General features: G+C 40.3%; 1 protein-coding gene and 1 pseudogene across 5 annotated transcripts in view; one reads left to right on the plus strand and one right to left on the minus strand.

Moving 5' to 3' along the window:
- Strbp (spermatid perinuclear RNA binding protein) overlaps positions 1-27191 on the minus strand; it is a 118965-nt gene extending 91774 nt beyond the window's left edge. For 4 of the 5 annotated variants that reach the window (XR_002476304.2, XR_009593833.1, XM_021633345.2 and 1 more), the window contains exon 1: positions 26532-26729. The gene's annotated coding sequence lies outside the window, so the exon portion shown is untranslated. Of the gene's footprint in view, positions 1-26531; positions 26730-27090 lie in introns of those variants that run through there. The other variant, XM_060390069.1, reaches the window with a different exon arrangement.
- LOC110546493 (small ribosomal subunit protein eS21-like) lies at positions 10714-10965 on the plus strand (annotated as a pseudogene).
- Positions 27192-27691: the final 500 nt, after the last annotated feature.

Consider the following 27691-nt stretch of genomic DNA (forward strand, 5'->3'; position numbering starts at 1 on the left):
ACACACACACACACACACACACACACCTGTCTCCAAAAAAATTGCTTAATTAATGACCACCATTCATGGAATAATAAGAACTGTGCATTTTCCATATAAATTTTAACAAAAATGTATAAATAAGTACTGTTCTTTAATTAAAAGAATGATTAAATGAGGGGCTGGAGAGAAAGCTCAATGGATAAGAGCACTTGTTGCTCTTGCAGAGGACCCAGGTTCAGTTCCTGGGACTCACATGGTCATTTACAGCCACAGGTAACTCCAGTTTCAGGGGATATATCACATTCACCAGGCACACATGTGATGTAGAGACATACATGCTGACAAAACACTCGTAGACATAAGTTTAAAATAGAAAACAAGAATAGTGAAATGTTATGTGCAATAAAATTAATTATTGTTGTTTTGGTGTTCAAGATAGGGTTTCTCTGCGTAGCCCTGGCTGTCCTTAAACTAGCTCTGTACACCAAGGTGGCCACAAACTCACAGAGTTCCACCTGCCTCTGCCTCCTGAGTACTACGATTAAAGGCAAGCACCACCACTGCCCAAAATTATTTTATATCAATCAAAAAAGACCAGCTAATAGAAAATGTGAGATGAATAAAAAAAAAAATTGGCACTAAAATTGATGCACTGATTGCAGAATATTTAATTATTTCAGCTTTTGAATGTTTAAGATTTTCATAATATCTGGGAGAATTGTAACAGTGATACATTGCATTGACTTATATAAAAGTTTATATACATATAAGCACTCTGGTTAATAAACTGTATATTTTGCAGTCAGTCTTGCAATGGAAATTCAAAAGAAATTCAACTAGTAAAGTGGCTTCTTTTCTTTGGGCAATAGGCTTTCAAAGTGCTGAGTCCATTTTCCTCATTTAGTTACTTCTATTAAAGTGAAACCATGAGGCATGGTTTAACCCTAGCATACAGGTGGTAGAGGTAAATCAATCTCTACATGGTCAAATCAGTTTAAGGCCAGCTTGAGCTACATAGTCAGTTCCAGGCTACATATGTCAAATAAACAAGCAAACAAAAACAACAGGAAAGTACAAGTAAAATATAAAACTAAATATTTCCAAGTTCATGCTTCCTTTAAAACTAGTTTTTCAAAGAACAATCCAATCAATCTTCTATTATAGCCATTCATTACAACATTCATTACATTATAGCCTTCTATTACAACCAAAAAAAACCTTGAAGCTTTATGTTATTAACTTTCTTCACAAGGCAAAACAGACAAAACCACACACTTCTTAAACTGGTCAAAAAGTTTAAAACAAGAAATTTCTCAAAAATAAAAACAAATGGTGAAGAATCAACTCTCATAGGTTTTCCTCTGAAGGAAACACAACACACAAGAAAGAGAAGAGAGGAGAAGAGAGGAGAAGAGAGGAGAAGAGAGGAGAAGAGAGGAGAAGAGAAGAGAAGAGAAGAGAAGAGAAGAGAAGAGAAGAGAAGAGAAGAGAAGAGAAGAGAAGGAAGGAAAGAAAGAAGATAGACAGAGATTCAGACAGATGATAGATAAGTGCTAATTTATAAATTATTTAAAGTATTCCCCGAATAAATTCTACATTGACATTATTATCTAGAAATCAGACACAAGTTCACTAAAGTTAGACTTACAATACTACAAGTTTCAGAATGAGACTTTAAGTATTACTGAAAATTTCCCTGGCAAAACTGGGAGACTGTTCACCTATTAAGAGCACTCACCAGCTACAGGCCAGAAGTGCAGTCAGAGGCAGAAGAATCTCTGTAAGTTCAAGGCCAGCCTACTCTACATAGCAAGTTCCAGAGAGGCCCTGTCTCAAATTAAGAGGGTAGGGAAGAAAGGAGAGGAAAAGGAGGGATGGGGGGGGGAAGAAAGGAACAAAAGAACAGCACTGTCTGCTCTTCTATGACTTGGATTCAATTCCCAGCATCCACATGGTGGTTCATCTGATGTTCATCTGTAACTCCAGTTCCAGGGGACTTGATTCCCTTTTGGCCTCCTTGGGCACCAGGCATCCAAGTGATGCACAGAAACACACACAGCACAAACACACACAAAACTGTATTATTATTTTTTTTTAATTTAAACAAGTCTAGTTAATGGTAGCAGGCACCTCTGACCCCAGCACTGGGGAAGCAGAGGAAGGCATTTCTGAGTTCTAGGCCAGCAATGACTACATAAAGAGACCTTGTCTAAAAATTAATTAATTAACTAATTAATTAATTTCTACAGCAGTGACAGTCATTTATGCTTTTCTGCCTCTAAACAAACAGCATGACACATAACTGTTTTCTTAGTATGAAGCCATCTATTGTGTTTTTCCTGGGTTACATTTAGTCTCACAGATCAATTAAGTATTTTGACTAATTGTACTTAATTGCAAACTCAGGCACAATAGAATACATTTTACATTTTGTAATAGTTTTATGTCTTGAGAATGTGGCTTATGACTGAGAAGGGCAATGTACATTTCTTTCTGCTACACCATTCTTTTAACAAGAATAAAGTAATATTACCTACTAGTAATGAACTAGTAACCATGCACAATTTTAAAAGAAAATCATTGAAATGTGATTTATTATTAAATATCTGAATTATTAAATTTTAATAAAGTATCCAATGCCCTCTTCTGGCCTTTTCAAGCACTCATATGTTGAATGCACATACATGCAGGTAAAACACTCATACACATAAAAATAAATATTTTCCAGAACAACAATAAAAAAGAAAGCATCAAGGAACTCTAAGGTCATAGAGCTAATAAATGACTGCCTTCATTCAAACCAGATCTTCTGACCAGAAGCCCATTTTGTTTCAAGATTTTGCAACATGGTATTCTTCTGCTCAGATTTGCTCTTCTCCTCTACCCAAATCCTGCTTACTCTTCAAGCCTTCCTCTTTACACAGGTCAATGAAAGTAAGGTCTATGTCTTATAATCTGTCTACCCAAAAATTCAGCACTATGCTAGACCCCTAGTTATACATTACAACACTATCTTGATGCGTTTGTTTTGTACTTTTTTTTTTTTTTTTAGATTTATTAATGTATAGGAGTGTTTTACCTGCATGCATGGATGTGAAACACATGCATGCCTGTGGTCTGTGACCAGAAGATGGTGTCAGATTCTCCAGAATCAAAGTTATGGATGGTTCTAACAACCCACATTCTCTGTAAGAGCGGCAAATGAGCTGTGTCTCCCTCCAGCCTGTTTTTAGTTTTTGAAATAAGGTCTCACCAGGTAAGAGAGGCTCTTCTTAAACTCACTACACACAGCCCAAGCTCATCTCAAACTAGCTCTGAGAGTTCAATTCCTATCTCAATTTTGCAAGTGCTGGGATTACAAGTAATGTAACCACTATATCCAGTCCTATGTGATGCTTTCTAGGTAAAATCATCATATTGTTAAATATTAAAATCCCAATGGGAGCCTGGTACAGTGGCACATGCCTGCAATCTTAGCACTCGGGAGGCAGAGGCAGGCAGATCTCTGCAAGTTCAAAGCCAGCCTGGTCTATGAAGTGAGTACGGGACAGCCAAGGCTACACAGAGAAACCCTGTCTCAAAAAACAAAAAAAAAAAAAAATGGAGAGGAAAAAAAAAATCCTAACTGAAGGCTGGGAAGCTAGGTCAGTCAGTAAAAGTACCTGACATACAAGCTTAAGGACCCAAGTTCAACTCCCCAGCACTCATATAAAAATCAAGGGTGATGGCACACTTCTATAAGCCCTCACCTTGGAGGATGAGAGGCAAGAAGATATCTGAAGCTCACTGGCAGCCAGTTCAGCTAGAACAATAAGTTCCAGATTCAGTGAGAAATTGTCTCTGAAAATGAGGAAAACAATGAAGACACCTGACCTCCACATGTATAAGTACATACACATATATACATACACACACACACGAACGCACGAACGCACGCACGCACACACACGCACACACGCACATACACCCCCTTCATACTATTTTCAAACCATCACAAAATCTAAGGAACCCTCCATTTTCTTTAATATTATCAAGTCAATGAATTGGGGGAGGAGCAGACTTTATGAAGGATGTGACTTTATGAAGATTTCAAAGCAAGTATCATTAAGCTCATTTTCTAACAAATGACATTCTACCATTTCACTCTCATTTGTTCTTCTCCTGGCTAGCATTATCATCAATGTTGATCACAAAATTCCCTTCCATTTCCAGAAGGCACATAATTTTTTCCTACATCCTTATCTTTCCATAATTTTTGTCACAAGCACAGTAACTATCTTAATTACTTGACTGCTGATGTGATAAAATATTGTGAAAAAATCAACTTACAGAAGAAAGGGTTTTATTTGGGTTACAGCTCCAAAAGGGATACAGTGCATCACAACCAAGAAGACATGGTAGCAGGAGTGGGAAGTCAGCCTATGCCATCAGAAGCTGAGAAAGAGCAGGAAATGTCAACAGGCTTTATAAAACCTCAAGACCTACCTCAAGTGACCTATTTCCTTCAGTAAAGTTTAACTTTCTAGAGGTTCCATAATTTCCCAAACTGCATTTCTAGCTAGGTACCAAGTATCCAAACACATGAGCCTATTGAGGCCATTTCACATTCAAACCACAACAGTGACATCACTAATTCATAAAATTTACTTGGCTCTGCTGACCTACCTCCACTGGAATGTAAGAGGATCATGTCTATCTTCCTAACCACTATATAACAGTGTCCCTCCCATGACAGAATCTTAAGGATACAAAGTGAATAAATGTATGAAATAAGCAAACAATTGTTTCTATTTCCATTATTAATGGTCCTTATTGGGAGCTTTTAAAAGTTTAATGTTTTATTAACTATACATATCTCAACACTATTTTAGCAATTTTAGTACTATCTATGGATCTTTATGGGTTTCTCTGTACAGCCTTGGCTGCCCTGGACTCACTTTGTAGACCAAGCTGGCCTTGAACTCACAGAGATCCATTTGTCTCTTCATCCTAGAGTGCTAGGATTACAGGTGTGTGCCACCACTGCCCAACTGCTAACATGTTTTAACAAATATAGCTAAATTTATGGATGGATGGATGATGGATAGATGGACGGACGGACAGACTATTGCACAATACCTTCAGTAGCTAAAACAGTTTTGAAAAGAACAAATTTCCACCCCATTTAAGCATTTATTATGTAGATCTAGTAATGAATATTACACAGTATTTAAAGTGACAAACATAGCAAACCCAGACAACAGACACACAAAGCATGCTGAAGCAATTTCTTGCAAAACTATAAAAGCAATTCAGTGGCTGAAGGATAGCTTTTTTCACAAATGAAGCTGAAGAAACTAGACATCTGCAAAACCAAAAAGAAACTTTAATCTATACTCCAGTTTATAAAAAAAAATTTTCAAAATGCATCACAGACTTAAAAGTAAAATTATTGTAACTCTCTTTCAGGAAGAAAATATTTCTAGAAAAAAAAAAAAAAACAGTCTTAACAGCTTGTAGAGTTCATAAACTTACCTCAAAAGCAAGACCAAGACAGGGAACCCTGCTTGATCAGACTTTCACAAAAACCCTCCATCAGGCCTGTGGCCTGTGTTTGAGATAAAGAGACAAACTACAAGCTAAGAGAAAATTCCAAACCACAAATCTAATAAAGGATTTCTGACTAGAATATATATATATATTTTTTTAATTCTCAAAATGAAACAGTAAAAGAAACAGGCAATCCAACTAGAAAATGAACAAAACTGTTCTTAAAAGACTACCAATTTTTCTGTTAAAATATTAGTGGGAAATAAGGGTCAAAACACTGGATCATTTTACATAGTGGTGGTAAATATATTTTTAATACAACAAGCCGAGCAAGATGGCGCACATTTTTAAGCTTAGGAGGCAAAAATAGGTGATGCCTGAGTTGGAAGCCAACTTAGGCTACAAAGAGAAACCCTGTCTCAAAAAAAAATAAAAAAAATAAAAAAGAATTGTATATATGTAACAAACCAGTTGGCCTTACAGAACCAGCAATTCTCTCATACGATTCAACACCTGCACTTTAAACATTTACTCCAGAGAAACAAAAAAATCATGACTATACTTTAAAGGCATGTTCAAACAACAACTTTATTAATAATAGCCAAATTGGAAACAGCCCAAATGTTCACCAACAGGTGACTGATGAAACAAATTATGATACATCCACCTATGTAGAAAACCATTTAACTACTGATACATTAAACAATGTGGATGAATCTTAAGGAAATTACATCAAGTTAAAAAAAAAAAAAAAAGACAACTCTACAAGCCAACATACTAAAGCAGTGGTTCTCAACCATCCTAATCTCTATAATTCGGTTCCTCATGTTGTGACCCCCAACCGTAAAATTATTCCGTTGCTACTTCATAACTATAATCTTGCTGTTATAAACCATAATGTAAACATCTGATATTCAGGATATCTAACATGTGACCTCCGTGAAAGGGTCATTCAGCTGGATGTGATGGTGTACACCTATAATCCCAGCACTCCAGGAGGCAAAGGCAGGTAATTCTCTGGGAAAAGAGAGATCCTTGACCTTAACAACAGTTTCTAAGGTTCTAACTACTACTATTTTGCTAAAATTTTAATCACAAAAATCAATTCACAAATGAATGGAAACTACCATAACAAAAACCATAAAGACTCAAAGAAACCTCCATGGCTTGCCAAAATCTTTCAAGCAAAAAAGATATTAGAGCCCATTTAGTATTACTCTAAAATCAAAAGGACTTATTCTCACAAATTTAACACACAAACTATTACAATAAAGTACACAATGAAGCATTTCAAATGCAGTGCTCTCTTCCATCTGCAAGGGGAAAAAGCAACAGTTAACAGCAGCATAACAAAAACAGAGCTGGGGTTAGTAGTGGGAGCAGCGGCACACCTCTTTAATCCCAGCACTTTTAGGGCAGAGGCAGGTATCTTCTCAGTTTGAGGCCAGCCTGGTCTACAGAGCTAATAATAGTTCCAGGACAGCCAAGGCTACACCAAAAAAATAAAAATAAAATAAAATAAATGCAGAACACTGAACAAACCCAAACAAACCACATACCACAACTAATTCAACACATCCAGGGGGCAGTGGTTAAGTACTGAAATTTCATGGATTCTACAAAGTGGCAGGCACATCTTCTCGACCTTAACTGTGCCTTAAGTGTCTTTGATTTTTTAGAGTTGTTAGGAATGGGGGGGGGAGGGTCCTAATCATGCTACATAAATTATTGACTTAAAAGAGATTGTCAGCCCCAGGAAATTTTATTTAAATAAATGCTATAACATAATATCTGACAGTTATGTGTTGCTTAAAATATAAAAGTAATAAGGTCATTTTTAAATATGTGTACTCTTTTTACAAGTTCAGAACAACCACAAATTATGGTGCTACACACCACCAGTTTTTCTAAAGAAAATTGTAGCTTATAAAATACTGGCTGACTGCCAGTACAAATGAGTTTTTTCCTCAAGCTTTGTAAGCCACAATAGTCTTTCAAACGTGACTATCATCATATTATTCAATCAAGAGTCAATGTTACTAGATGGCAAAAGCTAGGTCAATGCTGTACAAGCCTAGAAACTCCTTATGAATACACCATACTGTTACTTTTGAAAAATTTTTAACATTACTATTTTACCACAATTTCATTAAGCAATTAGGTAATTAAGTACCTCAGTAACTTTTTTTGATATTAGTGTTAGGAGCCAATGAGATGGCTCAGTGTATGCACACAAAGCTAAGTTCGATCACTAAGCCCAACATAGTGGAAAGAGAGAACCAGTACCAAAAGTTATCCTCTCACTTCCATATACAAGTAGAGATGGATGGATGGATGGATGGATGGATGGATGGATGGATGGATGGATGGATCGGAAAAAAATCCACTTTGGGATTAAAGTATCAATGGTATTTTTGCCTTCATCCAACATCTCCCTACATATAGCTAGCTATTCCTCAAAAACTACAAAAATTCCATTGCAATCCAAAACTATTTCCTTCAATTTACTGCCTAAGTGAAAAAGTAAAAGATGAAAAACAGAGCAGAAAAAAATTAATTCCCAGTTCTACTTCTGTTGTTCTTCATCTAAAGTACCTTTGGACAACTAACCATTCCACATTTCAGTGTGGACATTTATTAAACAGAAATACTTTTTGTCACTTCACGGTGAGGTTGATGCCTTAGAGATACAAAATACATGAAGTGGGTAGCACAGTACCTAAACACAGTAACAACATCCCACAGGGGCCATGCAAGTTGATTATCTTGAACAGAAAAATTAGAATATCTGAAATTTTCAGAAACCTATATATCTTATTTATCTTCTGTAAACAGTATATCTGAGATAACACTCAGCTGGAGGAGGAGGAGACCAAGCTGGCCTCAGACTCGCAGAGCTTTGTCCTCTGCATCACAGGTGCTGAGTTTAAAGGTATGTGTCACTACACTTGTCTTATTTCTATTCTTTATAGAGGTTTTTTTTTCTTTTTCAAAAACTTAACTAAGCGTGTATCATTGTTGTCTTATATATGGGAGAGCAAGATAAAGATCACATGGATCATATATCTTATATATATTAAAATATATAGTCTCATAGTAGGATTAAATATGCAGATTTTTTTGTGGAAATACATACACATAATAAATATATCCATGCAAACATTTTCCATTGTAGAAATAAATGTTCTAATGCTTTGTAAGGTACTTTCTGTATACCTTGTGCTTACATGTTTCCTTAATTGTGAAAAGGATTAAAAAATGTTGTAAAGTGTCTATGTTGTGTGACAGAATTTCCTGGGGCAAGACAACATACCCATCTACTCACTCTGATAGGGAGCTGAAAACAGACCTATGCAGACACCCACCAAAGCTCAGCTTGGTGAACCACTGAGTTTTATTGGCTGAGGGGTTACTTACAGGAGCAGAAATAACTCACAGACAGTTGCATCATCAAAGTCCATCCCAATACGGTGTCAGCTCACAAAAGCTTTGCACACTGCACACTCTGCAGATACTTAACAGGTTGGAGAGTGCCCTTTTCAAGTAACTTTGGTCTAAACCTTTTCTAAGCAGCTCAGCTGTTTTTCCTTTTTCAGGTAGCAGGTCTGGTCTCAAGAGTATTTGCAGCGCAGCTTCTCTGAGACTCTTCTTTGCAGCCCAACTTCCTTGTTTGAGAGGAACTCTCAAACTCTTATTGCTTAATCTGGCAGAAAGAAGCCTAGCGACTTTGGTCAGTTTCAGGGACTTCCTGAGGTTATTTTGAATTGTTTACTTTCCCTGTTAAAAGAGCTTCCCTGAAGGATTTAATCTTGGAGGAAAGGGTTATAAAATAACCTAGTGGCCGGGAGAATTGGCTCAGCAGTTAAGAGCCCTGGCTGCTCTTCCAGAGGTCCTGAGTTCAATTCCCACCAACCACATGGTGGCTTACAACCATCTATACTGGAATCTGATGCCTTCTTCAGGCATGTAGGTATACATTCAGTAGAGCTCTCATATACATTAAAAAAAAAAATCTTTAAAAAAATAAAATAAACAGCCTGAAAGAAAACTCAGATAGAGGCTGTTACAGTTTTTTTCCAGCTGAGTATTATCTCAGATATACTGTTTACACAAGATATAGAGGTTTCTTAATATTTCAGATAATAAGATCACTGACTGTTCTTGCAGAGGACCTAATACATGGTGGCTCACAATTGCCTATAACTCCAGTTCCCAGGGATCTCAGGCTCTCTTGTGGCCTCTGTGGACTTCTGCATGTACATGATAGACATAAAATGCCTGAAGCTACATTGCCACCCTTCAGGCTTTAAAAAAAGTCATTTATTTGCAATAAGTCAAGAAGTTCTAAAGATGAGGCTATTCATGGACCAGTCTGACATGGAGACCATGCAGAGCCTGGCTCAGCATTGAGTCTTCCATGGAACACAAGAAGGTAGTGACCCATGCCCTGTACATCCCCAGCTGCAAGGTGGCTCCCTTCCATGGGGTGTTCCTGAAGGAGCTCTATAAGGTGCTTGATAGTGCCTCTGGCCTCCTGAAGCTCTGCCTATGGTACAGCCCCCAAGAAGCTGGCTCATAATTTTTTTTAAATAGATCTTAAAAGCTTACAATCTGTCAAATACCAGAACAGTATTAAAATATCTAAAATCATCTGAAAAACGACCCTTTCCCAGTAATACATCTGTATAAGGTAAATTTTTCATCTTCACATACTTCAACATACTAAATGAAGAAGTTGATCTTCTATTAAGCTACACCAAATTAAAATTAAAGCAAGTTACTTTTCTCATTCAATTTTCTTCTTTCTTGGAAAATAATTGTTTTTCATTAATGTATCACCTGCGCTAACATACACTGTTAATGGCATTTTTAAGATTAGTAAAACAGAGAGGCTGGAAAGAGTGTCTGCTACTACTATGAGGAACTAAATTTGGATCCCAGCACCCACATCAGGATGCTCACAATTGTTTATAACACCAGTTCTAGAGAATCCAACAGCCTCCACAGACATATATATGCATACATAAACTCCTAAGGGCACACAAACTTTTAATTGTTCATTTAATAAAATAAATATAATTTCTAGATACCAATAAATAAAAGCACATATAAACAAATGATCTTTAAGATCCTCAAAATTTTAAGACTATAAAAAGAGACTTTCTGCACTCCCGCTGAACCATCAAGCAGGCACAACCTGACATGCAGAATGATGCTGGCAAGTTCACGGACCTGTATGTGCCGAAGAAATGTTCCACAAGCAACTGCATCATTGGTGCCACAGACCACACATCCATCCAGTTGAATGTGGCCAAGGCTGACAAGGTCACAGGAAGTTTTAATGGGCAGCATAAAACCTATGCTATCTGCAAGGCCATTTGCAGGATGGGCAAGTAAGGTGACTCTATTCTCTGGCTGGCTAAAGCTGATGGAATTGTCTCAAAGAACTTTTAATCAGAAGAGATCAGGAATATCTGTCATAAATACAAGTGAGAAAGTATAAGTATAAAAAGATCCTAAATTGATTTTAGAAAAGAAAAAAAAAAAAAAAACAGGTACATGAGAGGCAGTCAGATCTCTTTGAGTTCTAGGCCAGCTTGGTCTACATTGCAAGTTCCAGGTCAGTTACATAATAAGAATGTCTCAAAAAAAAGCTTGAGAACTGCCTATCTGGCCAGGTGTGGTGGTCCATGCCTATAATCCCAACCCTTGGGGAAGCAGAGGCAGGCAGATCTCTTGAGTTTGAGGCCAGCCTGGTCTACAAAGCAAGTTTAAGACAGGCAAGGACACAGAGGAACCTTGTCTCGAGGAAAAAAAAAAAAAAAAGAACTGCTGATCTAAATTAAATGCCCCCATACCAGGTTCTACATCCATTTTGCATATGAAATAGTCACAGCTGGTGTCAAAAATTTGTGTGTGTGTATAGGTGTGTTTAAAATGTATAAAACATTAATCTATTTTATGAATTTATAAATATAAATACATTTAAATATAAATATGTTTATAAAAATATATTTTATACATTTATAAATGTATTTAAAATATACAAAATATATTTATATATTTTATGTATTTTGCATAAAATACCTATTTATATAAAATTTAATATACATAGTCAAAAATATATATATCTATATATGTCAGCCGGTGGCACATGCCTTTAATCCCAGCACTTACGGAGGCAGAGGCCGGTAGATCTCTGTGAGTTTGAGGCCAGCCTGGTCTACAGACTGAGTTCCAGGACAGCAAAGGCTACACAGAGACACTCTGTCTTGGAGGAAGAAAGAAATACGTCAACACATACAATTTGGAAGCAGGCAATAAAGATTTTCAACCCATTTTGCAATGAGTAGTGTCCTACTCCAACCAACCAACAACTCAGCCCTTAGTGAAAGGCTTTGGGCAAAAAAACATTCTCATTGATTCCTATTTATTTCATAAAGAAATGATTTGGTTTTTTTGTTTTTTTTTTTTTTTACTTAGCCATATGACCTGTTCTAAGTAATCAAGAAAAACAGTACAAAAGACCAGACAGCATTTTCAACTCTGAGCAAATGCCTGCCTGGCACTTACATGATTCCACAAAGCAGCAGAGCAGGAAACAGATTTACTTGACAAAGGCCAGTTGTTAATAAACAATGGAATCTGGACTTAAAATCAAGTCTGTGTGGCTCCAAAGTCCAGGGCTCTCTCTACTTTATCAGTTACCTTCATAGTAGTGAACTTGTAGAGATCAGACCTTCACCTAGTCTCTAAGTCCTTGAGTAAGCCACAACTTCTCTAAGACCACTTTCTCATCAAAAGAGGGTTAATCCAGTTGCTCTCCAAAGTCCCACACTAATATTCTTACATTACGATTCATCAAAACCTCAACCTCACAGTTATAAAATAAAAAGGTCTTTGGTATGTTTTTCTGAACTAAATAAAAGAAATTATATAAGTAATAATAAAGTAATTAATAAAATAGGGTAGCATATAGCTTTCCATGTTTTATCATTAATAATCATCATTCATTCCAGATACCCAAACTTTCCCTCTTTTACATAAGATTGAGTATCTTTGGTGCTGGAACAATGGGTCAGCAGTTAAGAGCCTGGCTGTTATTTCAGAGAAGCAGGGTTCAATTACCAACATCCATATGGCAACTAACTATTAACTCTAGTTCCAGGGGACTCGACATCCTCTTCAGGCCTCCACACGCAGCAGGCACATACATGGTACACATATATACATGCAGGCAAAACATAAAACAAATTACTTCAAGAAAAGGAGTGGGGGAGCTGACAGCAGACATCTCTAAGGTAGTAGGCACTGTTAGCATGATACAGTTACCACCTAACTAAAGGATTTGTTATAAGGGGCAAATGCCTCATCAGCTTGTTTAACACCACTTATCCTAGGAAGTAAATGTACAATTATCAATGTAGACAGGGAGACATTTACCAAGCATTTCTGAGAAAATGAGGGTAAGCTGCAGCAAACTGTAAAATTGCCAAATGACACTTCAACACTCACCAAAAAACAAACAAAAACACAGGGGGTAGTGGGAGAAGAAGGGGGAGAGAGGGAGGGGAGAGGGAAAGAGGATGCATAAGTGAAAAGAATTTTACTAGATTATACAATGTTGTCTAAGCTACCAAAATTTAAGGCTTCTGGCTTTAACTGCTGCAATCTTAACACTATTATGTGCCAGATACTGAGAGGAGATCTTCTTTAAAAAATCATCTTTAATCCTACTCTACAGAGTTGTGAGATACAATACTCACTTTTAAAGATGAAAGCTGGAGGAAATTTTTTAAAAATAAAAAAGGGGGTGAGGATTGGTGGCACACACCTTTAACCCCTGAACTCAGGAGGCTGAGACAGACAGAATGCTGAGTTTGATGCCACCCTGATCTACAGATTGAGTTCTAGGACAGCCAGGGGTACAGAGAAACCCCATCTTGGGGGAGAAAAAAAATAAAAGATGAAAAGCTAGGCATAGCAACTAACATATGTAATCTGAGAACTACAGCAGACGAGGCATTATCACAATAGGGGATTAACACACATCTAAGACCGACCTCAATCAACCCTGTCTCAAAAATCCAATGTAGGATTTTGCATGGTGGCTCACACTTTTAATCCCAACACTCAGGACGCAGAGGCAGGTGGATCTCTCTGAGTTCAAGGCTAGCATGACCTACATAGCAATCTATACACTAACCAGAGATACAAAGTGAGACACTGTATAAAAAAAAATACCACTTAAATAAGCAAATACAAAAAGAATGTCACACAGCCACTGTCAAAAGAAATTAAAAAATCTGACCAAAGCCTGTCTTACTCTACATTTTTCCTGGTTCCAAAAAATGTGAGACTTCTTCCTACATCAAATTGGAAAAGTAGTGTGTAATGTTTGAGCCAAGTTATAAGGACATTTAAATTTTTTTAAATAAAAGGTTTAAAAGCATGAAATCCATTTATGGAGCTATCTACTGTTTGAATATTAGCAAAAGACACAAGGTCACAGTCAAAAATCTATACTACTTTGGATAACTATCAATACACTTAAACACATGACATTTGCCCGGCTGCTGCTGCTGTAGCTATTATTATTATGCCAGCAAAACCCTTTTTAGAAAACTTCAATCAGAGTTAAAGAGGTAGCTCTGTGGTTAAGAGCACTTGTTGCTCTTGCAGGAGATCCCAATTCAATTTCACACACATGATGGTTCTCTTAACCATCTAACCTCCAATCCAGGAAATCCAACTCCCTCTAATCTCTGAAGGCACCAGGCATACATATGGTGCACATAGAAACAAATCTGCAGGCAAATACTCATAAAATAAAATCTTAAGGAAAAGAAAGCCTTCTATCCAAGGCTTTTATATCCTTTTTCACCCCAAACTCTGCACACTGAAGCATATTACATGGATGCCTATTTCTGAGGGGAAAGGTGGTTTTTTTTTTTTTTTTTTTACTGGGTGACTTACCAAGAGTTTCAGGAAAAAACAAAAACAGGTAAAAATAAACCTACAAAAAGTTCTTTCAAAGGGTGAAGAAATGGTTCAATGGTTAAGAGCATTTGCTGCTCTTGCAAAGGACCAAAGTTCAGCTCCTAGAACCCACCTTGGAACCCCTCATAACTCTCCAGTTCTAGGAGATCCAACACCCTCACCTAGCTGCCAAGGCTACAAGTGTACAAACATAAATCTTTTTTAAGTTCTTGCCAGACACAGTGGTGCACAACTTGAATCTCAGTATTCAGGAGGTAAAAATCTCTTAAGTTCAAAGCCAATTTGGTCTACAAAAGTGAGTCTGTCAAAACAGAGAGAAAGAAAAGTTCTTTCAAATTTTAAAAATAAAAGAATTCTTAAACGCACACAAAACAAGGCTAGAAATGTTAAAAATTTCTTCAAAACACAGCTAGGCATGGTGGCCCATACCTGTAATCCCAGCACTCAGAGTGACAGAGGCAAGTGGATTGATGTGAGTTCTAGGCCTGCCTCATCTACAAAGCGAGTCCAGGAGTGCCAAGGCTACAAAAAGCCAGTACACGTGACTGCAGGTGGCTGTGAAGGCAAGAAGACAGCACTAGATCCCCTGGAGCTAGAGTTTCAAGCTGGAACGAAAAGTAGCAAGCACTCTTAACTCCCTCCAGCCCAAGGACTGTTTTTAAAAAATAACTGTTCCTGTTCTTCAAAGGAAATAACTACAACTCTTTGAGGGCCGAGGAAAGCTCATTTGGTAAAGCATCCACCTTTCAAATAGAAGGATTTGAGTTCCATCCCCAGAACTCACAGGGAAAATGCCAGTCATGCTGGTACTTGTCATCTGAGCACTATGGAGAAAGAACTCAGTAGATCCCTAAGGTTAACTGGCCAGCCAGTCCTGTCTAATTAGTGAGTTCCAGGACAATAAGAAACCATCCCAGAGGAAATGGATAGATCTCCTGAGGATGCTATCTGCGGCTGTCTGTCCTCTAGCCTACCACATGTTTAAAATAGGATCTCACTATGTAGCCCTGGCTGGCCTAAACATGCTATGCAGACCAAGCTGACCTTGAACTCACAGAGAGCCCATGTTCTGAGATTACAAGCATATGCCATCACATCCAGCTTTTTCTTTTCTTTTTCTTTTAATTCTAATGGTTTAAATCACTTATTTTTTTTTAACCTCAAAATGATAGAAATGTTTTCAAACTACATAACATCAAGTTTACCTGGCTTTGTGAATGTACTAAATATATGTTAATTTTAAATGACTTCTCAGGAAAAATATAGTTGCTATTCAATATTATTGCTGCTAGAGATGATATCATTAAAGATCTGGTTCAAGGGGCTGGAGTGATGGCTCAGAGGTTAAGAACACTCACTGTTCTTCCAAAGGTCCTGAGTTCAATTCCCAGCAACCACATGGTGGCTCATAACCATCTATAGTAAGATCTGGTGTGCAGGCAGAATGTTGTATAAATAATAAATAAATCTTTAAAAAAAAAAAAAGATCTGGTTCAAATTTCTTTCTAAATTTGTTTTGTTTTGAACCAAAAGAAATAAATTTATTAAAGAAAAGTGAGTAAGAACTACTGAAAGTAGGAAAGGATTCAAGGGAAGAATACTCCTGGGTACTCTTCCATATTTCTAAGCTAGAGAAGCTTGGGGGAGATAAGCCTGGGGCATGCTTAAAGTTAAAAAATCCATTGCTTACGTCAGCCACACCTACAATCCTAACACTTGGAAGAGAGGCCTCAGGAGGATCATAAATTAGAGGCCAGCCTGGGCTACGATAAGTGAAACCCTGGGGAAGATTAGGAAAAAGGGGGGGGGGGGGGGGGCGGGAGGGAAGAACACTTAGGACAAATCTACATGTTGCCCCTACTCTGACACTAGCTTGGTATGTGACTTTGTAATAGTATCTTAACCTCTCTGGAACAAAGAGGGCTTTAAAAGTTTTCACAAAGAAAAAGGCTTAGGAGAGAAATGAATCATGCAGTAAGCTCAAGGTCACCCTTCTAAAGTAAGTGTTCAGCTAATAAGCTCAATGATGCCTTCTTCCTACTATTTAAAAATGCATTAACTAAAAGGCATCATTAAGTAGCCTGTATATAAAAAGTGTATATATTAACCGACATTGTTTTGCAAAAAAAAAAAATCCCTTGTTCTTATAAACATTTAATGATACAAAGCTCAAAAGAAGTCAAAAGCTCAGTAGCTTTTCAGTGAGCTTATTCTGTTCTTTTAAGAACATTTAAAATAAGGATCTTATTCTGTTCTTAAATGAGCCTAGAACAGAAGCTAAATCCTCTGATATCTTCTGGTATATTTTAAGTATAGGTTATTCTAGAAATGTTTTGGCAACTAACAACCTAACTATCATTAATTAGGTCAGATAGCCTAACCTCTCCCAGCGTGATTTTATGTCCTAAGGGATTTTAAAAGGGAAACAACTCAGTACATGAAGGCACCACCACCAAGCCTGAAGACCTGAGTTCCATCCCAGAGACCCACATGGTAAGTAGAAGCAAAGAATAAATATACTCCTGTGTCCTCTGGCCTCCACATGTGCACCATGGCTAAGGATACACATACACATGCACAAATACATAAATGAATAGGAGTAATTTTTATTTTTCTAGTCTAAATGGAATATAACCTATCCTATCATTCAAACCTTTTAATTCAAATAACCAGCACCTTTATCTTGACAAAGTAGTCAAGAACTCTTATCACCTGACTTCTAAGACATAAAACAGACAACACTGAGATATCTTTAGCCAGTGAAGCTGCAGTAAAGAAGTTCAAGAGTTGTATCCAGCCACTGAAAACATATGAACTGTTTTTACAGTTTGGAGCAACAAACTGAGCCACGGACCACTCAGGTTATTTAGCAGAAGTCTTCAAAATCAAATATCTAGATTTATAGCCTATCAATACATTTAGAAAAGATTGAGCAAAAGTTAGGAATTTAGTCTGAGAAAAATTAAGTTTGAATTGTTAACTAAGCAGGTAAGTATGAGAAGTGGTGACACAAGTCTTTAGTCCCAACACTTGAGAAGCCGAGGTAGGTGGGTCTCTGTCCATTTGAGGCCAACCTGGTGTACATAACAAGTTCCAGGACAGATCTCTGAGTTTGAGGCTAGACCCTGTCTCAAGAAACAAAACCACCACCAGGTGGTGATGGCAATCATCCTTAATCCCAGCACTTAGGAGACAGAGAAAGACAGATCTCTGTGAATGTGGAACAATTTGGTCTACATAGTGAGTTCCAGGACACCAGCTACATAGTGAAACCCTGTCTTGAATCAATAAAATAGAAACATGTTCCATAACATAATGGGGGGGTAGATTTTTACTTTGTGTCACTATTTTTCCTGCATGTATAGATGTTCTGTGTGTGTGCCTAGTGTCCTCAGAATTCACAAAAGGGCTCACTGGATTAGCCTGGAACTAGAGTTACAGATGTTTGTGAAATATCATGTGGGTGCTGGGAACCAACCCGAGATCCTGTCTCTGAAGAACAGCAATTGCTCTTAAACAATGAGCTTTCTCTCCCATCCCAACCATGATCTTCTTTAATCTCCATTCAAGCTGTAAACAAGAGGATGTATTCCAATTTCAGTCATGAAATCTATAACAAAATAGCAGATTTTGTATTAATTCAACGTTTATCAAAAAGCTAGTGGATAAAACACTCTTTTACAGTCCTCGGTATTAGTACATGCCGTATTTATCTACTCAAAAAAACTAGAAATGCACACCGAGGGCCTACACTGTTTATTCTTCCTAGCTGCTACTTACATAAAAATTACACCATCTTTCTCTCTAGTTCACTAGCTTTGCTAACTGAAAATTAGTTACCCAGAGTTATTTAATTCAAGAGCTACCCAATATCTAAAGCTTCAAAAGGTTAAACCTCAAAAGAATAAGTTGCCCAAAAGCTAGTAAGTCAGTACAATGATTGATGAGCTTCAAAATCCTTCCAACTACAGACACATTTTCAAATGAACTTCCTCTAAGAGGGAAAGGTAGCTTGTGTATAATGACAGCTTCTCCGGCAGCTGAGGTAAGAGAATCCAGCTTCAAGGCCAGCCTAGTCTGTAAGCAGCAAGACCCTGTCTCAGACACAAATCAAAAACTAGATGTGGTAGTTCATTCCTATGCTGGCACTCAGGAGCCTGTGGCATGATCAATTCAAGGCCACCTTGAATTGTCAAGGCTACACAGTGAATTCCAGGTCAGCTGGTGTTGTGGAATGAGACCTTGTCTCACCAAAAAAAAAAAAAAGGCCAAGGAGAGTACAGGCCCTTGCCTCCAGATGACCTGAAAGCTCCAGCCCTTTGCATGGTAGAGGGAGAAAAAGACTCCAAGTAGTCCTCTGGCTACATCCCGCTGTGTACTGTGGGACAAGTACACACCATGAGCACACACACACAAAATGTAATAACCTTTTTTAAAATGACCTCCTCCATTTTAACTTTCAGGAACAAACCACTTACTGTAAGGTTACAGCCTAACTATCTTAAAATAGATGTTTTTCAGTGATGCTAACTAAACATAACCAAAGTCACAGACTATAGTTAGTTTTTTTGTTTGTTTCTTTTTGGGGGGATGAGCTTTTCTATTTTTTTTTTTTTCCTGGATTCTCAACAGAGTTTCTGTGTGCAGCCCTGGCTGTCTTGGAACTCACTCTGTAGACCAGGTTGGCGTCAAACTCAGAGATTCCCCTGCCTCTGCCTCCAAAGGGATAAGCCACCATAGATCACCTCCACAGGCTATATATAGTTTGTTTCAAAAAGTTTAATTTTATGTGTACTGGTGTAAGGATGTCAGATCCCTTGAAACTAGAGTTACAGTTGTGAGGTGCTATGTGGATGCTGGGAATTGAACCTGGGTCCTACTGGAAGAGCAGACAGTGCTCTTAACCACTGAGCACTCTCTCCAGCCCTCCACAGGATATAGTTTTAGGTCTGGCACAAAGCATGCCTTAGAGCCTAACATATGCTTTCTTAACTAGTAAATCAGACTTAGTATTGGCATCCTAAAACAAGCAGAGCAACGCGGGGGCAAGGGGGGAGGACACAACAGTCTCCTTTAGGACAGTAAGTAGTTAGCATGTCAACAGTACTGGATTGGTTAAATTCATAAAAGGCTTATTTGCCCAACAAGACATTGCAATGAGCAAAGCCTAGCACCTGAAAAACACAAACAAGAAATTCTACAGGTGTATGACAAACTATATCTTATCCATGACCCAAAGAGCCTCAGAACTTACACAACTTACTGCAGAATTCTCATTTTTCATATGGAAATGTAGTCACACAACACAATGCTGTGATATGATCAACTGTACCTTTTCAAGACACGCTAAAGTGAACTAGAGAAAGCAGGTATTTTATATAGTGCTTGTTACGGTAAAAGTTAAAGAGAACTTGAATACCAAGTAACTAAAATTCAGAACTTCTTCCTTCTTACAGCTGCACACATGTAAAGAAAATCTTCCGTACAGCAGGTTATTGTGCTTCCTAAATACAACGTGCCTAAAGGTTTGTAGAGCAATTATTCAAATTAGAAATCAAAGTAACCAGTCAGATCATTGGGTCAAGTCACTATTCAATGTAAAAACTCAAAAGGCTAAAAGATTAAAAGATTAACAGGCTTTGGGCATAAACCATTTGTTCTATCATTGTTCTATCTCATTAATTTGTGACATATAAATTTAATTTATACCTCTAAATAAAGTTTCCTACAATTAAGAGTATAAAGCTACTACTCATAGATAACTGTCAAAAAGTCTTTCAAGGGCCAAATATGGTGGTGCATGCCTTTAATCCCAGCACTCAGGAGGCAGAGGCAGGCAGATATCTGATGCCAACCTGGTCTGCAAAGGGAGTCCAGCATAGCCAGGGCTGTTATACACAGAAACCTGGTCGCAAAAATAAAATTTTAAAAATGTTTTTCAATAGCTAAACAAATTTTAAAAAGCCAATCTTTCAAAAAAAATAAAATAAAAACATAAGAATAAGAAACAAGTCCCAAACATGTCACATGAGACAGTAAACCACTGAACAACTGAACAGATCAGCTGTTGGTAGTAAGACTATCAAAGACAGGTGTTACCACTATCAAAGCAAATTAACATCTAATAAAGCAATTTGCTACTTCTATGTTCGCAGTGGCAGTACTGAGCAGCATTTGGAAGCGCTTTATAATCGATAAACCAAGGACATTGAAAAGGCTTTAAATTTTTACAAATTGCTCTCCTTCAAGCAGACATACACTGTCAATGAAGCTAAAGAGATGTCTCAACAGGTAAGATCACATACTCCTGCAGAGGACCCAACATCAGTTGCCAGCCCCCACTCTGTCACACTGTCAAACTCCAGTTCCAGTGGATCCAATGCTCTCCTCTGGCCTCTGCACAACCTACACTTAGACAGATGCACACACAGACACACACACACCCAGAGAGACACACACATACACATTATTATTTAGAAATAATAAAGACAAAAAAAAAATTTTTAAGATAAAGCTCTGAAGCTGGCCGTGCTGGTGCATACATTTGATCCCAGAACTGAAGAGGCATAGGCAGGTGGATCTCTTGAGTTTCAGGCCAGCCCAGTCTACAAAGCAAGTTCCTGGCCATCCAGGGCTGCACAGAGAAACCCTTTCTCAAAAAAGAAAAACCTCAATAAATCAAAATAAGGAAGCTTTATAGCGTGTACAAAGCAACAGCTCTTATTTTCTGTTCTAAAATAGTTTTCTGCAAAATACATATGGAACAATATATGTATTATTCCTCATTTAAGTATTTCATTAATAGAGCTAGGAAAATGCTGCTTCTAAAAATCATGTTTAGAAATAATCTTGGGCTTAGGCTAAAACTCAGTGTCTGCACAAGATTCTGCTACAACATAATTCAAGTATACAGTATATTCATGTGCTGAGGTAATGGAGGAAAGGTAAGTACACAATAAAGAAACAATGACAAAAGTGAATTAAAAGACATGCACAAATTCTCACCTCCAAGACCTCCAAGCACCTCAACAACAAACTTATCTAATGGCCTTGTTTTTTGAGAACAGGGTAACTATCCTGGAATTCACAATGTAAATCAAGTTAGTCTAACACACAGAGATCTATCTGCCAAGTGCTGGGATTAAAGGAGTGTGCCACCAAACCTGGCTAATGGCAAAATCTTAGATACTAATTAATATTTGACCAATCTAAAAACCACAGGGGTAAAAGAAATAATGGAGCCAGTCGGTGGTAGCACATGCTTTTAATCCCAGCACTTGGTTCCAGGACATCCAGCACTACACAGAGAAACGCTGTCTCATAAAAGAAATAAAAAAGGAAGGAAAGAAGGAAAGGAAAGGAAAAGGAAAAGGAAAAGGAAAAGGAAAAGGAAAAGGAAAAGGAAAGGAAAGGGAAAAGGAAAAGAAAAGGGAAAGGTAAGCAGAAAGGAAAAGTAAGAACCTATCTCTGTATTAACAAAAGTCTGGTCTTCCAAAAACTTAAACTTAGGACACATGCCTGATATACCCCAGCACTCAAGAGGCAAAGGCAGATGGATCTCTGTGAGATGGAGGCCAGCTAGGTCAACGTATTAGGTTCCAGGAAAGGCAGGACTAAAGACTGAGTCTTTAAAAAAAAAAAAAAAAAAAAAGACAAACTTGTTTTCTATAAACACCTCAATACTCTTGGGAGGTAGATAAGGAGTCAGGTTTCTGGAAGAGAAACAAGTACAAAGGGATTAAGTGTCTTGTCCAGCAAGCCATCAGTGAACATAAAACCAGAATTCAATTAGGCTGCAAAGTCTAAATAACCTACCTTTCTTTAAAGTACCTACAAATTATTACAAAATGTAGAATTTCATCCAACAATATGTTTCATCAAAATTTTAGTTCAGGGGTTGGGGATTTAGCTCAGTGGTAGAGCGCTTGCCTAGCAAGCGTAAGGCCCTGGGTTCGGTCCTCAGCTCTGGAAAAAAAAAAAAAGACAAAATAACAAAAAGACCAAAAAAAAAAACAAGGTAACTAAAAATTTTAGTTCAGAATTGAGTATTTTGAGCAAGGAAATGTTGTTTATCAAAAAAAAAAAAAAAAGTAAAATGAACAGGAGGGATTTCAAAACTTACTCATAAGGTGTCAGGTATGCTGGATCATATCTGTAACCCAGAAGGCAGAAGGGTGTTTCTTGTGTGTGAGGCCAGCCTGGGTGACACAGAGATTTCTAGGCCATCCTGGGCTACAAACACAATGAGTCACTATCTCTAAAAAAGGAGAGGAAACTAAAGAAAGAAGCAGTGACCATATTACAATTTTCAAAGGTTACTCTAGTCATCTCCTATCCTACTGTTCACATTCCCTTCCTAGGAGCAATGGAAGGGCAGATATACTCACCATACCTATATTCTGTACAGATCAAATCTCAACAAACTCCCAAGAGTTTCCATCAAAGACATACTAAAATACATTTCCCTCCAAAAACAAAATTTTGTAACAATGCTTTCTGAACATTACTCCCTGTGTTAAAAAAAAAAAATCATTAACTTAGCTGGCCATAGAGGTGCACCCCTGTAATCCCAGCACTCCGGGAGGCAGTAGCAGGTGGATCTCTGAGTTCGAGACCAGCCAGGTCTACAAAGTGAGTCCAAGACAACCAAGGCTACACAGAGAAACCCTGTCTTGAAATAAATAAATAAATAGACTCATTAACTTAGCTCAGTGTGGTAGCACATGCGTTTAACCCAGTACTTGGTAGGCAGAGGCAGGTGGATCTCTGTGAGTTCAAGGCCAGCCTGGTCTACAAATCCAAGTCCAGGACAGAAAGGGATATAACCCTGTCTCTCGGAAAACCAAAAATTAATACATATAGATAGATGGATAGATGGATGGATGGATGGATAATGGTTAAAAAATTTAAAAATCATTGACTTTTTATTTTTAAATATTTACAGTTAGACTTAAACAACTTAAAAGTTGGTGTTTTGTTCCTCCTTTGTTATGTTTAGACAAGATTCTCACTCCCATCAAACTTATTATTTGAAAGTACAATGCCTACATGAATTTCCCAACTGAAAAAAGGGATCAACCCAGAAAGTATCCAAAGCAGACCTTTTCTTTGAGAGCACATTAGTACATATTACATACTATATGAAGTTCAGAGTCGCAATTCAAGATAAAATTTACTTTTTAGTAAAATCTGACAAGACAAATTTCAACTGTCAAAAGAGAATTCACTTTCCAGGATTCTAGGGAAAACAGCTTACTATAAAAGAATCTCAAGGCAGTTTATTTAAATCCTCCAAATCTCTCTCTCCCCCTCTCCTCCTCTCTTTCTCACACACACATACACACAAAGAAAAAAAAAATTCTACACAAGCTACAGAACACTAAAGAAAATAAGACACCAAAATGTCTGTGCTCAAACTCCTAAAGTGTCTGTCAAGCTGATGGCCTTACATCCACCCAATCCAGAGGTAGCTTTCCTCATTTCAAGCTAACATCACATACACCATCAAAGCAAACCAAAACACCAAAGAATCTAAAAGCCTCCAGCTAGTTTATTGGAATTACTGGGGGGGAGGGGGGCTGCCAATCCAGTGTCAGTTATTAACATTTTAAAGGTTAAAATCCTAAAATCCAAAGACTCCATTTTTGCCACTTTTAGAAGCTTACATTATTTTGTCCTGTAGCATAGGACTCAGATATTACGTCATCCACTGCCTGAATACTGTCCCATTACCCAGGAAGCTTCGGGGTACCTGAGACTCTGCACACCAACCTATCTCTTCTGCTCTCTCAGAGCTCTTGATATTACTGGCCTCTGGGATCCGCTCTCTTCCAGCTTCATAAAGACACCTGCTATGCACCTACTGCAATTCCATTTCCTTTACCTTTTGAGTACATTCCTTATGATGCCGTAGAGCCGTCTACTTATCAGCCAACAAAGCTAAGTGAATACACATCACACACCTCCCAACTCGACAGCAGGAGAGCATTTAGCTCTCCAGCACTCCTTCCCATCCACTTGTTGTGGAACTAAGTCGGGTTTTATCATCTCTTTGATCCTAGAAGAATGAACTTTAAGATACAGTACACAACTGAATGTCCTCTATTTTCTGGTAAAATCAGTCTAGTACCCACACTCTTTGTCCACTGCCCCAAATTTCTAGTTCCTCTAATAATCCTCTCTAGTTTTTTGGGGTTTTTTCCTCCCATTAGACTCCTGTACTCTACCCTTTGTTCTCTCTCAGTGACCTGATAATTTTGGACCCTTTAATGTCTTAAAACCGTAAATACTCCAATCTTTCTTCACACTTCCACACCTTGAATCTTCCAAACTCTTAGGCAACCTACTTCTGAACCCTGTCCAGTTATTTCCTGCTTTAAACATGAGCATCCGACTTCCCTCACCATACCAACCCCATACAACTGTCCCTCTCTAGTCACATGCATCCACACATCCTTATGTCCTTTCCTTCAGAATAGCTGCTATACATTCTTCTACATTCTCTATAAAATACCCTTTCTTCCCTGTTTCTTCTTACTGTCCCCTGCCTACTCCCTTCACTTCTTCCGCTATCTGCATGGGACTCCAGATCTGTCCCAAATTTCTTCCCTCCCAACCTATCCCACCTTCTACTGATTTCCCTTTAAACACACCCTTCTTCCATCTCCCTCCTCCTTCCCAACTTCTCTCCATACCTCCTGACTTGGGAATATTTCCTTCCATATTTCCCTACACCTCACCTACCACTCCCACAAACATTTTCCCTCTCCCTCCCTTCTGCCCACCATCTCACTCTCCATCCTGCCAAACAGCCCTTCCCTTTCCAGGGTGCTCCCAAACCTCAAGGTTTCCTCTTCTGTTGTTGCCCACTAGTATTTCTCACACAAACACCATTTCACTCACTTCTGCTGCCCTTTTGCTGCTATACACATCTCCTGCATCGACACCTCCCTCCACCCAATCACCTAACCCCTTGTCCCCATTTCTCTCCGAAACCCCTCAAACTCTGTTCCTGTGTCAATCACTCCTCCTCCCATCCTCATCTCCCCTGAATACAGGGCAAACACCAGCCTTTCTCCTCTAGCCTGTCAACCTCTTCCTGTCTCCCTCCATACCTCCGGGCCAGACACCTATCAGGGGACTCCTGCCGTCCTGGGCACACACAGACAACTCCTGCCTGAACACCCTCAATTTCACCCGCCACCATTTGAGAGCACCCCATCTCCAGACACTCCTTCCCTCCCTCTTTCGGGGCTCAGCCTGCCCGCCACACTCCCAGCTACAGACCCCTCCTCCGCCATTTCCCTTCAGTCGTCCGGTGGCCTTCCCACTGCCTGCCCCATTCCCTGCCCCTCACACGCAGCGCTAACCGGGGCATCTGCTCCTTCCATTTCTGCCTAGAGGTGCCCATCTTCTCTCCCCCTCACTTGGCCCTGCCCGCCCCAAAGCTCCCTACACACCCGTCCAAACCCCCCAAACGGAACGTCCTCCCCTCTCGAACCCGACCTAGGCCCCCATGGGTTCCCCCAGGCCTGCCCTTGAGGCCCCGGTCACCGTGGGGCCGGGTCCCTCAACTCTCCCTTCTCCCCAATCTGCCCACACCCTGTGCCCGCCCCCCGAGCATTCTCCCCGGCTCCTGCCCGCAACGTCCTCCAGCACCTGCCCCGAGCCCGAAGCCCTCCCACCTCCCCGGAGCTCGCGCCCCGCACGCTGCCCACGCCCTCGGGAGGCTCAGGGCCGGGACCCGGGACCACGACCCCGACCCCGACCCCGAAAGCAAGCAAGGCGGCCCGCGGTCCTGGAGCGGACCAGCCAGGCACCGCGGCAGCGTCCAACAATGCCCGAGCCGCGGGGCCGGGATCGCGCCGCGCTCCTCGCCTCGGCAGCCGCCGCCGCTGCTAAGGACGCACAACAAACAATGCGGGGCCCGAGCAGGCTCCGCCAACCGCCTCAACCGCCGCCTCAACCGCCGCCCGCCCGGGACGGCCCGCCGCGCAGGCGCCGGCCCCGCCGCAGCCTACCCGCGCCGCCGCGCTCCGCCCGCGTCCGCTCCCCGCTCCCGCTCCGCCGCCGCCGCCACCTCGTCCGCCCGCGTCTCCGGCTCCTCAGCACAGCGGCGGCGGCTGCGGCGGCTGCTGCCCTGGTGGCGCTCGCGGATCCGAGCTCGGCTTCGGCGGAGACCGCGGCGGCGGCGGCGGACACGTGACGCCGCCGAGCACGCCCATTGGCCGAGCCGGGGGGCGGGGCCGCGCGGCTGCTGGGGAACGGAAAGCCCGCCCCCTCGCCCTCCGCGCGCCCCCTGCACGCGCGCTCTGCCGCACCTGAGAGCTCCGGCCAGCGCCCGCCGCTGCCGCGCCGCGTAGCCGCCTGCGTCAACTGCGCACCTGGGAGCGCGCAGGGCTCTCAGGCCTGCGGCCGTCGCCTGCACCTGCGAGGCCGCTTACGTAAACTGCGTCCCGCCCACCTCGCGGCGCCTAGTCCGGGCCGCGACCGCACCTGAGCCCCGCTGCGCCCGCGGCGTAAGCGCTGCCGAGCCGAGGCCGGCCGCTGGAAAGAGCTGGAGGCGCGGAAACTTCGTACCTGCGGGTTCTGAGAGCGGCTCCCGGCTGCCGCGGGAGCCGTCCTCCCCAGTCTCCGAGCCCTGGTGCGAGCTTCTTCCCCAACCCCAGCCTCTACGCTAACGGAGTAAGCGCCGCAGTGCCTCCCGGGTGGAGGAGGGGCAGGCAGTACCCTAGCTGAGTAAGAGACTCGGATCCCTCCCGTGCTCCCCTCCCACTTGCCGGTTGTATGACCTTGGCCAAGTTACAGGACCGCCCGAGCCTCAGTTTTCACTTCACAAAAACTAAAACAGTAATTCGGATTTAAGAGCCGTTGAGCAGGTGGCATAAAAACAATAGATGTGAATTTTCCTGGCACTTAACAAGCACTGAACAGAAATCAAAATCTCCTCTTCTTACCCCACCCTTAATTGCCAAAGAAATCCGACGGTTGAGGCAGACTGGCTAAATAACTGCCCGCTTTGTTCCGGCAGTGGCACTGGGAAAGAAATAAAGGTTCACGTTTTCTTTTACAGCTATTGGCGGGCGTCTTCTTGGTGCCTAGCATTCTGCCAGGCAGTTCAGCCCCTACTGTGTATTTGCTGAATGCCCTGCACCATGCAGGGAGGCTAGAATGCACTGGA

The sequence above is a fragment of the Meriones unguiculatus genome, chromosome 8 (genome assembly GCF_030254825.1).
Source record: "Meriones unguiculatus strain TT.TT164.6M chromosome 8, Bangor_MerUng_6.1, whole genome shotgun sequence".
In the NCBI taxonomy this organism is placed as follows: domain Eukaryota; kingdom Metazoa; phylum Chordata; class Mammalia; order Rodentia; family Muridae; genus Meriones; species Meriones unguiculatus.